This window comes from Manis javanica, chromosome 7 (assembly GCF_040802235.1).
Source record: "Manis javanica isolate MJ-LG chromosome 7, MJ_LKY, whole genome shotgun sequence".
Taxonomy (NCBI): domain Eukaryota; kingdom Metazoa; phylum Chordata; class Mammalia; order Pholidota; family Manidae; genus Manis; species Manis javanica.
Genome location: NC_133162.1, coordinates 116383173 through 116395920, shown reverse-complemented (window position 1 = coordinate 116395920; position 12748 = coordinate 116383173). Strand labels below are relative to the sequence as shown.

The following is a 12748-nucleotide window of genomic DNA, read 5'->3' as shown; positions in this document are numbered from 1 at the left end:
GGTTTGTTCTTGTGCCAGTACCAAATTATCTTGATTACTGTGGCTTTGTAGTAGAGCTTGAAGCCAGGGAGCATAATTCTGCCTGCTTTGGCTATTGGAGATCTTTTGTCATTCCATATGAATTTTAGAACTATTTGCTCTAGTTCGTTGAAGAATGCTGTAGGTATTTTGATAGGGATTGCATTGAATCTGTATATTGCTTAAGGCAGATGGCCATTTTGACAATATTAATTCTTCCTAGGCAAGAGCATGGAATGAATTTCCATTTATTAGTGTCCTCTTTAATTTCTCTTAAGAGCGTCAGGTAGTTTTCAGGGTATAGGTCTTTCACTTCCTTGGTTAGGTTTATTCCCAAGTATTTTATTCTTTTTGATGCAATTGTGAATGGAATTGTTTTCCTGATTTCTCTTTCTTCTAGTTCATTGTTAGTGCATAGGAATGCAACAGATTTCTGTGTATTAATTTTATATCCTGCAACTTTGCTGAATTCAGATATTAGATCCAGTAGTTTTGGAGTGGATTCTTTAGGGTTTTTTATGTACAATATCATGTCATCTGCAAACAGGGACAGTTTGACTTCTTCCTTGCCTATCTGGATGCCTTTTATTTCTTTGTATTTTCTGATTGCCATGGCTAGGACCTCCAGAACTACGTTGAATAGAAGTGGGGAGAGTGGACATCTTTGTCTTGTTCCTGATCTTAAAGGAATTGCTTTCAGCTTCTCACTGTTAAGTATAACGTTGGCTGTGGGTTTGTCATATATAGTCTTTATTATGTTGAGGTACTTGCCCTCTATACCCATTTTGTTGAGAGTTTTATCATGAATGGATGTTAAATTTTGCCAAATGCTTTTTCAGCATTTATGGAGATGATCATATGGTGTTTGTCTTTCTTTTTGTTGATGTAGTGTATGATGCTGATGGATTTTCAAATGTTGTACCATCCTTCCATCCCTGAGATCAATCCCACTTGATCATGATGGATGATCTTTTTGATGTATTTTTGAATTCAGTTCACTAATATTTTGTTGAGTATTTCTGCATCTATGTTCATCAGGGATATTGGTCTGTAATTTTCCTTTTTTGTGGTGTCTGCCTGGTTTTGGTATTAGAGTGATGTTGGCCTTGTAGAATGAGTTTGGGCATACTCCCTCCTCTTCTACTTTTTGGAAAACTTTGAGGAGGATAGGTATTAGGTCTTCACTAACTGTTTGATAAAATTCAGCAGTGAAACCATCTGGTCCAAGGGTTTTGTGCTTAGGTAGTTTTTTGATTACCAATTCAATTTCTTTGCTGGTAATTGGTCTATTCAGATTTTCTGTTTCTTTCTGGGTCAGCCTTGGAAGGTTGTATTTTTCTAGAAAGTTGTCCATTTCTTCTAGGTTATCCAGTTTGTTACCATATAATTTTTTATAACATTCTCATAATTCTTTGTATTTCTGTGATGTCTGTAGTGATTTTTCCTTTCTCATTTCTGATTCTGTTTATGTGTGTAGACTCTTTTTTTCTTGATAAGTCTGGCTAAGGGTTTATCTATTTTGTTTATTTTCTCGAAGAACCAGCTTCTGCTTTCATTAATTCTTTCTATTGTTTTATTCTTCTCAATTTTATTTATTTCTGCTTTAATCTTTATTATGTCCCTCCTTCTACTGACTTTGGGCCTCATTTGTTCTTCCTTTTCTAGTTTCATTAATTGTGAGTTTAGACTGTTCATTTGGGATTGTTCTTCTTTCCTGAGGTAAGCCTGTATTGCAATATATTTCCCTCTTAGCACAGCCTTCTCTGTGTCCCACAGATTTTGTGTTGTTGAATCATTGTTGTAATTTGTCTCCATATATTGCTTGATCTCTGTTTTTATTTGGTCCTTGATCCATTGGTTATTTAGGAACATGTTATTAAGCCTCCATGTGTTGGTGGGCTTTTTTGTTTTCTTTGTGTAATTTATTTCTAGTTTCACACCTTTGTGATCTGAGAAGCTGGTTGGTACAATTTCAATCTTTTTTAATTTACTGAGGTTCTTTTGTTGCCTAGTATATGATCTGTTCTTGAAAATGTTCCATGTGCACTTGAGAAGAATGTGTATCCTGTTGCTTTTGGATGGAGTGTTCTGTAGATGTCCGTTAGGTCCATCTGTTCTAATACGTTGCTCAGTGCCTCTGTCTCTTTACTTATTTTCTGTCTGGTTTATCTGTCCTTTGGAGTGAGTGGTGTGCTGAAGTCTCCTAAAATGAATGCATTGCATTCTATTTTCCCCTTTAATTCTGTTAGTATTTGTTTCACATATGTAGGTGATCTTGTGCTGGGTGCATAGGTATTTATAACAGTTATATCCTCTTGTTGGACTGACCCCCTTTATCATTATGTAATGTCCTTCTTTGTCTGTTGTTATTTTCTTTGTTTTGAAGTCTATTTTGTCTGATACAACTACTGCAACACCTGCTTTTTTCTTCCTGTTAGTTGCACGAAATATCTTTTTCCATCCCTTTACTTTCAGTCTGTGTATGTCTTTGGGTTTGAAGTGAGTCTCTTGTAGGCAGCATATAGGTGGGTCTTGTTTTTTAATCTATTCAGTGACCTTATGTCTTTTGATTGGTGCATTTAGACCATTTACATTTAGGGTGATTATCAATAGGTATGTACTTATTGCCATTGCAGGCTTTAGACTTGTGGTTACCAAAGGTTCAAGGGTAATTCCTTTACTGTCTAACAGTCTAAATTAACTCACTTTGTGTGCTATTACAAATACAACCTAAAGGTTCTCTCTTTTTTTTTCCTCCTTTTTCTTCCTCCTCCATTCTTTGTTTGTTCTGAATCATATTCTGTAGTCTTTGTCTATCCCTTGGGTGACATCTATTTAGCCTTACGAACACTTCCATCTATAGGAGTCCCTCCAAAATGCACTGTAGTGGTGGTTTGTGGGAGGTAAATTCTCTCAACTTTTTCTTATCTGAAAATTGTTTAATCCCTCCTTCAAATTTAAATGATAACCTTGCCGAGTATAGTACTCTTTGCTCAAGGCCCTTCTGCTTTATTGCATTAAATATGTCACTCCCTTCTGGCCTGTAAGGTTTCTGTTGAGAAGTCTGATGATAGTCTGATGGGTTTTCCTTTATATGTGATCTTTTTTCTCTCTCTAGCTGCTTTTAAAAGTCTGTCTTTATCCTTGATCTTTGCCATTTTAATTATTATATGTCTTGATGTCTTCCTTGGGTCCCTTGTGTTGGGAGATCTGTACACTTTCATGGCTTGAGAGACTATCTCCTTCCCCAGATTGGGGAACTTTTCAGCAATTACCTCCTCAATTACACTTTCTTTCCCTTTTTCTCTCTCTTCTTCTTCTGGTACCCTTTAGTATGAATAATGTTCCATTTGGATTCATCACACAATTCTCTCAATATTCTTTCATTCTTAGAGATTCTTTTTTCTTTCTGTGAGTCAGCTTCTTTGTATTCCTCTTCTGTATTTTTTATTCCATTTACTGTCTCTTCTACTACATCTAATCTGCTTTTAAATCCCTCCATTGTATGTTTCATTTCAGATATGTAATTTCTTAATGATTGCATCTCCGACTTAAATTCGTTCCTGAGTTCTTGAGTATTTTTCTGTACCTCCATAAGCATATTTTGTACTCTCTTTCAGGCAGATTGGTGAGTTCAGTTTCATTAGGCCCTTTTTCTGGGGGTTGTGAAATTTTGGTCTGAACCATGTTCTTTTGACATTTCATATTTCTGTGTGGTGTCCACTAGTGCCCAGAAGCTCCAGTCTCTGGAGCTGCTCAACCCCTAGAGTGAGGTTGTGGGTCATAGGGAAGCAGAGCTGGTGCCTTGGGTGAGGAAAGATCTGTTTCCTGGTTCCCATCTGTGGTGCCTGTCTCTGGTGTAAGCCTCTGTGCTTTGTGTCTATAGCTGTTGTAGGCTGAGACTCCTTATGGCTTGCCTGATGCCAGCAAGTCACTGCAGGTTTGTGAACTGGTGGTGGCAGGGTAGGAGGAAGGCACAGCAGGCTGTGTGTCACAGTGGGGAGCCTCAGAGCTAAGTAGGCAGCCAGGGGGATGGAGCACCTGAAGTTCCTCAAAGTTCCCAACCTGCTGGGCAAAGTGTACCCAGACAACCTTGTCCAGCTCTCCCCTCCCCTGCACAGCAAGCTCTGTGCAAACCCCACTCCTTCAGCAGCCCTCTCGCCACTAGGAAGCCTCTCAGACTACCTGCTATTTCCTTTTTCCAGAGCTGCTGGGTGTGGGTCCCCTCATCCACAAATGGCCGGAATCTGTGTCTCAAGTACTCCGCCTATCTGAGCTCCCCAATGTCCTGAGCACCACACAGTGTAGGTTTCTGCCCCCAAAGCAGACCTCCAGGGCTGTGTGTTCAGCAGTCCCAGGCTTCCACCCCCTCCTCCGCTCCATTTCTCTTCCTCCCACCGGTGAGCTCGGGTGGGGGAAGGGCTTGGGTCCCACCTGATTAAGGCTTTCCTACGTTACCCTGTTTTGTGAGGTCTGCTCTGTTTGTGAGGTCTGTGTGCAGTCTGGTTCAGTCTTCTTTCTTGTTGTTGTTTTAGGGTTAGTTGTATCAATTAACTACATTTTCATAATATCTGTGGTTTTGGGAGGAATTCTCCATCTCACCTCTCACGTCACCATCTGGAATGTTCCACAGCTCTGTTTTTTTAAAAGGAGACACACATTATTAAATAGTAGATTAGAGTTGGTGGAGTAGGCTATGGAGCAGAGACAAAGGATATTTTGTTCTGTCTGTAAGGGTAGGGTCAGAGGAGGCCATACCAGGGAGGTGATTCTTGAGGCAAGACTTGAAGGTTGAGAAATGGCTTCTCCAAAAAATAAAGGCAGTATTCTGGGAGGAGGGTAAAACATAATTCAAAGATATGAAGGCAGGGCAAGGTGTGATATGTTTATATAATCATCTATCTAAATAACAGTAAAACTAGTATTTTAATCTACTCCAAAGATTACAAAAAGTTTTAGTTTGATATTTTGCTAGAATTTTGATTTCCATGTTAGTACTCAACTAAGCAGACCATTAGATGCCACCTCTCCTTTATGCCATGTACATTGGCAGACACAGCCTTATGTTATGACCTTTACATTTTTTCTATGGTGGCTACTTCTTAATTATTTATTGAACCATTGATTTTTGTTCTTGTGTTTTAATAGGACTGAAGAAATAAGACACATCTGACAATTTCCCTCGCCATTCAAAGAGAACAGTGACTCATGTCATCATTAATTAATAATTCTATTGTCCTCACCTACTGTGTATGAAGCTCAAATGCCCACATTATCCAGGAGCTCAGATCTGGTTTAATTAACATGTATAAAACCATGAATCTTGAAGTTCATACCCTTGGTTTTCCAAATATGCTTATGATTTCTAATCCATGAAAAAGTGGATACTTTAGATCAGAAACCTGCATTGCCAATAAATGTATTAGTGTTGTGTGCATGAATGTTTATGTAAACTTGAGATTGCTAGGGAGAGTTCAAACAAATCACTATGGTTCAGATGTTTCCTAACAACCACCTGGGGGAGAAGTGTGATCTTCTCATTTAGTCTTAATCACTGGCAATCAGAGACATTTGACAACTGGGAAATATCACACAAATTATTAGAAGAGTAATCATAAAATATCATAAAGGATAGAAAGAAATACATTCTTCTCTGTGCCAGGGATTTATGCACAATTGCTTAAAATATTTAAAGATATTTTTGTATCCCCTTCCAAGCCATCAGATTTAAATCCAAGTTTTTCTTTTACCTAAAGTCCTATCTAAAGGAAACATAGGCTCTTGTAGGCCAAGTCTTTGTACATGCAAAAAAATGAATAGATTTTAATACTGAGATGTACATGCTTGATTTTATGTATCTCCTTAACATTTTGTGCCTAGGTGAAAGTTTTAGCTTGGTAGTCTCTCTTTATAAGTTTGTAAATATTTCTAGACCACCAATTTCCAAGGGTTTATTCCCTTAGCTTCTGTGGTGACAGAAGGTCAGAAATCCTAACAAATACGATTGTTTCACATGCTCCATTCCCAAATGTCTGAGGCCCAAAACATTCTCTTTGCTCTCCTCCCTGTTTTAAGTATTTTTATACAAATGAAATTTTATTAAGGAAAATAATAACAGTAGGAAATAAATAGAAAAAACAAGTTACATAAGGCAGTCTGAGAGTGTATGAAAGAATGTGTGATTTGTGTCTATAGCTGTTGTAGGCTGAGACTCCTTCTGGCTGGCCTGATGCCAGCACAGTCACTGCAGGTTTGTGAACTGGTGGTGGCAGGGTAGGAGGAAGGCATGGTAAGCCAATTGCCGTAACAATGGCTTCAAAAATTTCAGTGGCATTTTTTTGGATGGCTTAACCAAAAACACAGGCCATCAAAACAAACAAGTGGGACGACATCAAACTAAAAAGTTTCTGCACAGCCAAGTAAACAATCAACAAAATGAAAAAGGCAATCTATAGAATGAGAGAAATTATTTGCAAACAATGTCTGATAAGGGGTTAATATCCAAAACATATAAGGAACTCATACAGCTCAAGAGCAAAAACTTAAATGACCCAGTTAAAAAATGGGCAAGGCCCTGAAGAGAGATTTTTCCAAAGACAACATAGAGATGGCCTGCAGATACATCAAAAGGGGCGCAATATTGCCTTTGGTGACAGGAAATACAAATCAAAACCACATGATGTATCACCTCAGACTTGTGAAGATGGCTATGATCAAAAGTCAAAAGATCACAAGTATTAGCCAAGTTGTGAAGATGAGAGGACTCTTACAGCTTTTGGTTGGAATGCAAACTGGTGCAGCAACTATGGAAACCATATGGAGGTTCTTCCAAAAATTAAAAATAGAACTACCATGTGATCCAGCAACCCCTCTTCTGGCTATACAGCTGAAGGAAATGAAACCAGTATCTCAAAGAGATAACTGCCCTCCTAGGTTCATTGCAGCATAATTCTGTCCATGAGTGAATGGATAAAGAAAATGTGAAAATAAACATACTTTCTGCCTTAGAAGAAGGAAATCCTGCCATTTGTGACAATATGGGATGAACCTGAGGATATTATGCTAAGTGAAATAAGCCAGACACAGACACATGCTGCGTGATCTGCCTTGTATGTGAAATCTAAAATAGGTGAACTTTTAGAAGCAGAGAATAGAATGGGGGTTGCCAGGAGCTGGAGTGTGGGGGAAACATGCAGATGCTGGCCAAAGGGTATAAACTCTTGGTTAAAGGTGAATAAGTTATGGAGTCTAATGTACAGCATGGTGACTATAGTTAACAGTACTGTATTGCATACTTGAAATTTGCAAAGAGAGTAGATCCTAAGCATTCTCACTATAAAAAAAATGGAGTTATATGAAGTGATGCACATGTTAATTAACTTGATAGTGGCAATCATTTCATAATGCAAACATATCAAAACATCACATTATACAACTTAAATACATACAATTTATAGTTGTCGATCATACCTCAGTAACTCCTCAGTGGCTTAGTAAATTATAAGTTTCTCACAGCAGCTGGAATCAGGCTTGAATTGGTGGTAGTTCCAGGGGGCTCTGCTCCAGGTACTCAGGGACCCACAGTCTTTCCTTCTAGTGGCTTTACCATATCCTAGGGCTCTGGAATCTACCAGTGGATTCTCTGCCTCCAGCTGGTAGGAGAAGGAAGTTAGAGACTCACTTGTGAGGTTTTGGGGGCCAGGCCGGGAACAGTGTAGCTCATTTTTGTTCCTATTTCATTGACTGTTACAGGATCCTGCATAACTCCAGGAGACGGTGGGAAATAATGTCTGGTTGTATGCCCTGGAGGAAACGACCAGAGCTTAGTGGACACATTCAGTCATCAGTTTGTTTTCAGGGATCATTGTCTGTGCTGTGGGTAAGTTGCACGTAGAAAAGCCGCCCATCTGTACGAGGAGGCAGCATTTTCTTTATTCATTTAGCGAATATTACTGAGCATCACTCTGAGCAGGGCGCTGGGCAAAGTGCTCAGTATGGAACACTATGCAGAGCATATAACAGAGATGTATCCCAGCCCTTGCCTTCCGGAGCTTACAGCCTCCTACTCACTTACACATCTACTTTCTCCTCAGCTTTCTTCATCCCTAAGCTGCTGACCAAGGAGGAAGGAAGGGAAGGCAAGCACACATTCCTAAGTTTACTATCTCAGAGGTGGTTCCAGCAATAGGCATGGGTATCAGTTCATCCAGAACAGACATTTTAGGGACAATCAGATAGAGGATCTGAAGCACTGTATTGGATAATGCATCATGTTTTTTAAAGTGTCGTTGAAGAGGACTTGAAATTAGCTCTGTGACCTTAGGCAAATGACGTAAGTACTCAAGGTTAATTCTTAATCTATGAAATGTGAATAATAATAACAGGGTAAATAATCACCCTACCTGTTAGGGTGATTGTAAGAAGGGAATGAAATGAAATTGGTAAAGTGGTTAGCAGAACGCCCAACCCACCACAATTAAAGAAGTGATGTTCACTAGTGTTGTCATTTTTATTTGACTTTAAAAGCAACGCTGGGGAGCAGATGTTAATTTTGTAGATGAGAGAAACTAAAGTTCAGAGATGTTAAGTATTTAGAAAGAGGTTGCACAGCTTAGTAAGCACAGGGTCAGGATTAGTTCCTAAGTTATGGCACTTTCATTGATCTATTATTCCTTGTAAGGCCTCCAAGTTATAGAATACTTCTGAGAACCTTTTACCTTCTTCTTTATTAAAAAGAAATTGGGCTAACCACTTTAAGAAAATGGAAAGACAAGTACTACTTTTTCTGGGCAGCCAGCCATGACAGTTTTTCTAAGCATGAAATTTAACGTTACAGGCAGCATACCACCTGCACCTCACTGCTGCTGTGGAAAGGTTGCTGGTGTTTGCAGGTGGTGTGGGAAGAAAAGAGTAAGCCTAAGATTTGGAAGGCCTGAAGTCTAATGTTTGTTCTACAGTGGATGGTCCACTCTATGACTTGAGGCAAGTCCCCTCACCTGACCTCAGTTTTTCATCTAAAAATGGGCCTCTGAGATGTCATGTAGTTACTAAGCATCCTGTAGCATCAAACAAATTAACTGATGAGGTAGAAAAGACAATGAAAACAGCATTTTGGAATTGGAAGAGAACTCAAGTCATTTAGGTCAAGACAGCTGAATCTAGGTCCCCTGATCGTAGGCCACTTTGCTGTTTGGAGAGCTTAAATCATTCTGCACCCCTAGGAAGTAGGTAGAGCCTGATGGCCTCTGCTGCCATGGTGGAGGATATTCTTCAGATATGAATTATTGTCTATGTTGAGGGTTTAATTAGGAACAGCCCAAGATTCATATCCTACAACTACTTCTGTGCCCCACAGAAACAGATATGATGTTGATAAGTTTGTGAATAACTTTTATAATCAAATAATGTGTTACTATCTAACGATGTCCTTGTGCTCATTACAAAGACTTTTACTTCATTTACTATAAGACTAGGGAGTAATATTCTACCAGTTTCCACCACCCTTTATTAAGTATCTTTTTAACAGAAGGAAGAGTCTTCTGATTCTAAGATTTGAGGGGAAAGCCTCTTACCATTATTGAATTGATAGAGTTACATTTCAATCAAAATGTTACAATGCAATGGAAGTTCATAGTTTGTTTTCCTGAAAAATTAAGTTGGCAAAAATGTGCTGATGCATCTGAAGTTCTTAGATAAAAATAGTTGATTAAAAATTCCGCTGTTAGATTTGTCTAGAAAATAAAAAGGTCAGTGTTATTTCATCATTAATATTTCAACAGTTAATTTTTACCTGTGAAGAAACTGAGGCACAGAAGAGTCCATGACTAATTTGTCACAGAAAAGGGATGAGGCCCTACATTTGCCAGATTCTTGATAATGTACTCTTCCACTGCATTGGTCCATTTATCTTGAATTTGCTTTGGTTAGGGAAAAAAAAAAATTCCCTGAAGGAATTTAATTGTCAGGGTATCAAATAGAGACAGTGAATGTTAGTAGGTAGATACAGACAATAACCAACTACACAAATGATTTAGTCTGAATCTGAATCTCAATTGCCTTAATTTATAAAATACCTAAACAGAAATCCTTGCCCCTCAGGACTGTCATGGGACTTTAATAAGGTGGGAGCTGAGAAGTGCCTGGAACTTGGTTGATTCAACCATTGTCAGTCCCTTTCCTTCTGAATATTAGCTTCCATCAGTTGCACACATTCTGTGTCATAATCTGTGCTTAAAAACTCTGCATGAATCATCTCATGAATTGCTCAAAACATGAGGAAGCTGAAGCATATGGCAATTAAATTCAGTCCCAAGGTCACCAGGTTGGTGTCAGAGACAGTACTGTAAGTTAGATGACCCTGGCACTGGATCTTGGTCACCAGGTATATTTATTTCCTATTGCTGCTGTAACAAATGACTGCAGCTTAGTTGACTTGAACAGTACAAATTTATTCTCTTACAGGTTTGGAGGTCAGAGATCCAGAGTCAGTTTTGGTGGATTACAGGCAAGGTGTTAGCAAAGCTGGTGCCTTTGGAGGCTCCAGAGCAGAATCTATTCCTTGCCTCATCCAGTTCCTGCTGGAAGCTTCCTGAGCCCATCAGTTTTGGCCCCTACCTCTGTCCTCAAGCCTGGCATCTTGCTTTCATTGACACATTACCTTCTTCCTCTGTGGTCAACTTTCCTTTTGCCTCCCTCTTTTAGAGTATATATGGTTACATTTAGGGCCCACCTTGATAATGCAGAATAACCTCATCTCAAAATCCTGTGTTTAATCACATCTCCAAAGACCTTTTTGCCACATAAAGTAATATTCACAAATTTCAGGGTTCAGGACTTGTTTACCTACTGTACCATGTTATTTCCCTTTTCTCCCCTGTTATACGGCAACCAAGCTTTGTCTCCTACGTTTATCTCCTAATTGCTATGCCCTGTTTGGGTAAAAACCCATCCCTTGATAGGTTTGATTAAAAATCAAACAAACAAATTTGGTTTAGCAGGAGGTGCCAAGATCCACATGTTGGGGTAATTTAGGTAGGAAAGTTGAATTTTTGATGTTCTGTAGGGATAAAGACTTCCTGGGCTGCAGGCACCCATGTTCATATCTCAACAGGCTAAGAGCACCAGTTTTGACTTGGCTCAACTCTGAAAAAGGCTAAATGTATAGCTCCTCCCCGACCCATGATATAAACTGGACCAGGTCCATTTGAGTATCTGGACACATGGATAGGACATGCTCCAAAGTTCACTTCTTTTCCTGACACTGTTACATTTCCCTCCCTGATTCCAAGAGCTCTTTCCATATTTCTGGAACACTTTTGTATAATGTAGTTAATGGTAAAGGTGGGATCTTAAAGTCCTTTTGCAAGTCACTTCAGGTATGTTATTCTCTAATTTTTATATCTATGTTTCCATCATCTATTTATCCATCTTTCTATTTATGTTTAATAGATGAACATAAACCCAGAGTTTCATGAAATTTCTACTTCCTGATATCTAGAGAAGGCAAGGCAAATAGCCTTCACTGCTACTATATTTCCTATAATATAATAACCTCAATTTTATGCTCTTATTTTTATCATAAAAAATAACATGAAGGACTTTAGAGTTATTTTTTTTAATGATTAAAATTTTTTTTCAATTTGTAAGCCTGCCATTCCATAAAATGAATCAATAGATTTAGTTCTTTTTCTTGCTTTTCTAGCAATTCAACAATCTCTGACCCATTCCTATTGTTCATTTTCAAGATCCATATTGCTCTCTGTGGATTGCAGACAAAATACAATCATTTCCTTCCAAATAACTTCCTGAGAGTAAAACCTTGAACTTGCTGCAGCTCAACTCTATGTGGAAACATAGTTGAAAGAAACAATATTTATGAAGGAGTTCTAGAACGATATCTCATATATTTCTTCAGTTACTTTAAAATCAATCTCCAGGTTAAGCAGATTAGTAGAGGAGTTTGCATAAATGAATTCAATCCCTTAGCCATCTGAAGAATTCCTTGAGCTGCACTGTTCTTTGATTTTAGGCCAGTGGCCTGCACTGAAAGGCAGTGTAATAAACAGCCAGAGGAGAGCAGCTTAGGCCACGTGTTAGTATTAGAACCTAGCTGAATGTGGCATATACTCATTCCTTTTCATTCAGCTTCAGGGTTAGTCAGGGACCTGAATTCATGCTTTTTCCCTGTTTTGAGGATCCCACCCTCTGCTTTGAAGGTATTGTCTTTCAGGGCCTCTGTTTGCCATAGAATGACAAAATCCTACTTTCCCTCCCCAGAACAGAGCGGCATGTGTTCTTACAGGTGGTCAGAGCAAATTCCCCACATTTGCAATCTTGATGCAGTCTCTCTGTTATGTTGCCAGGATTGATTCTTGAATTCCTCTTTCTGATTTCTTAAAGGCTCTTGGCACTGTCTTTGCCCATTTGGCTTAGCTGGTTTTGCCCCCACCACATCTGTTAGCATGATCACATTCATTTATTTAGCATCCCTTGGGCCTGACACTCTTGAATAATGACCCTGTACCTGGCAATCATGCTCCATTTCATTTGTTTGTAATTTTGTGTCAGTGGATTCAAGAGGTTATTGGCTTATTTGCTGAAGCTCTCTGAGAATGTTTCTTCATCCATAAAATCAGTTTTAATAATACCTGTCTTGTACTGTGTCTTAAAGGATTTTCTAAGGATTAAATGACAAACTATACAAATTTCTTGACAGCCAATAAGTGCTCAA

The 12748-nt window shown here is 38.8% G+C and overlaps 1 long non-coding RNA gene across 1 annotated transcript in view; it reads left to right on the top strand.

The window, feature by feature from the left end:
- LOC140850614 (uncharacterized) overlaps positions 1 to 9627 on the top strand; it is a 56597-nt gene extending 46970 nt beyond the window's left edge. The window contains exon 5 of the long non-coding RNA XR_012133561.1: positions 5167 to 9627. This is a non-coding gene — a long non-coding RNA (uncharacterized lncRNA). The remainder of the gene's footprint in view (positions 1 to 5166) is intronic.
- The last annotated feature ends 3121 nt before the right edge of the window (positions 9628 to 12748 follow it).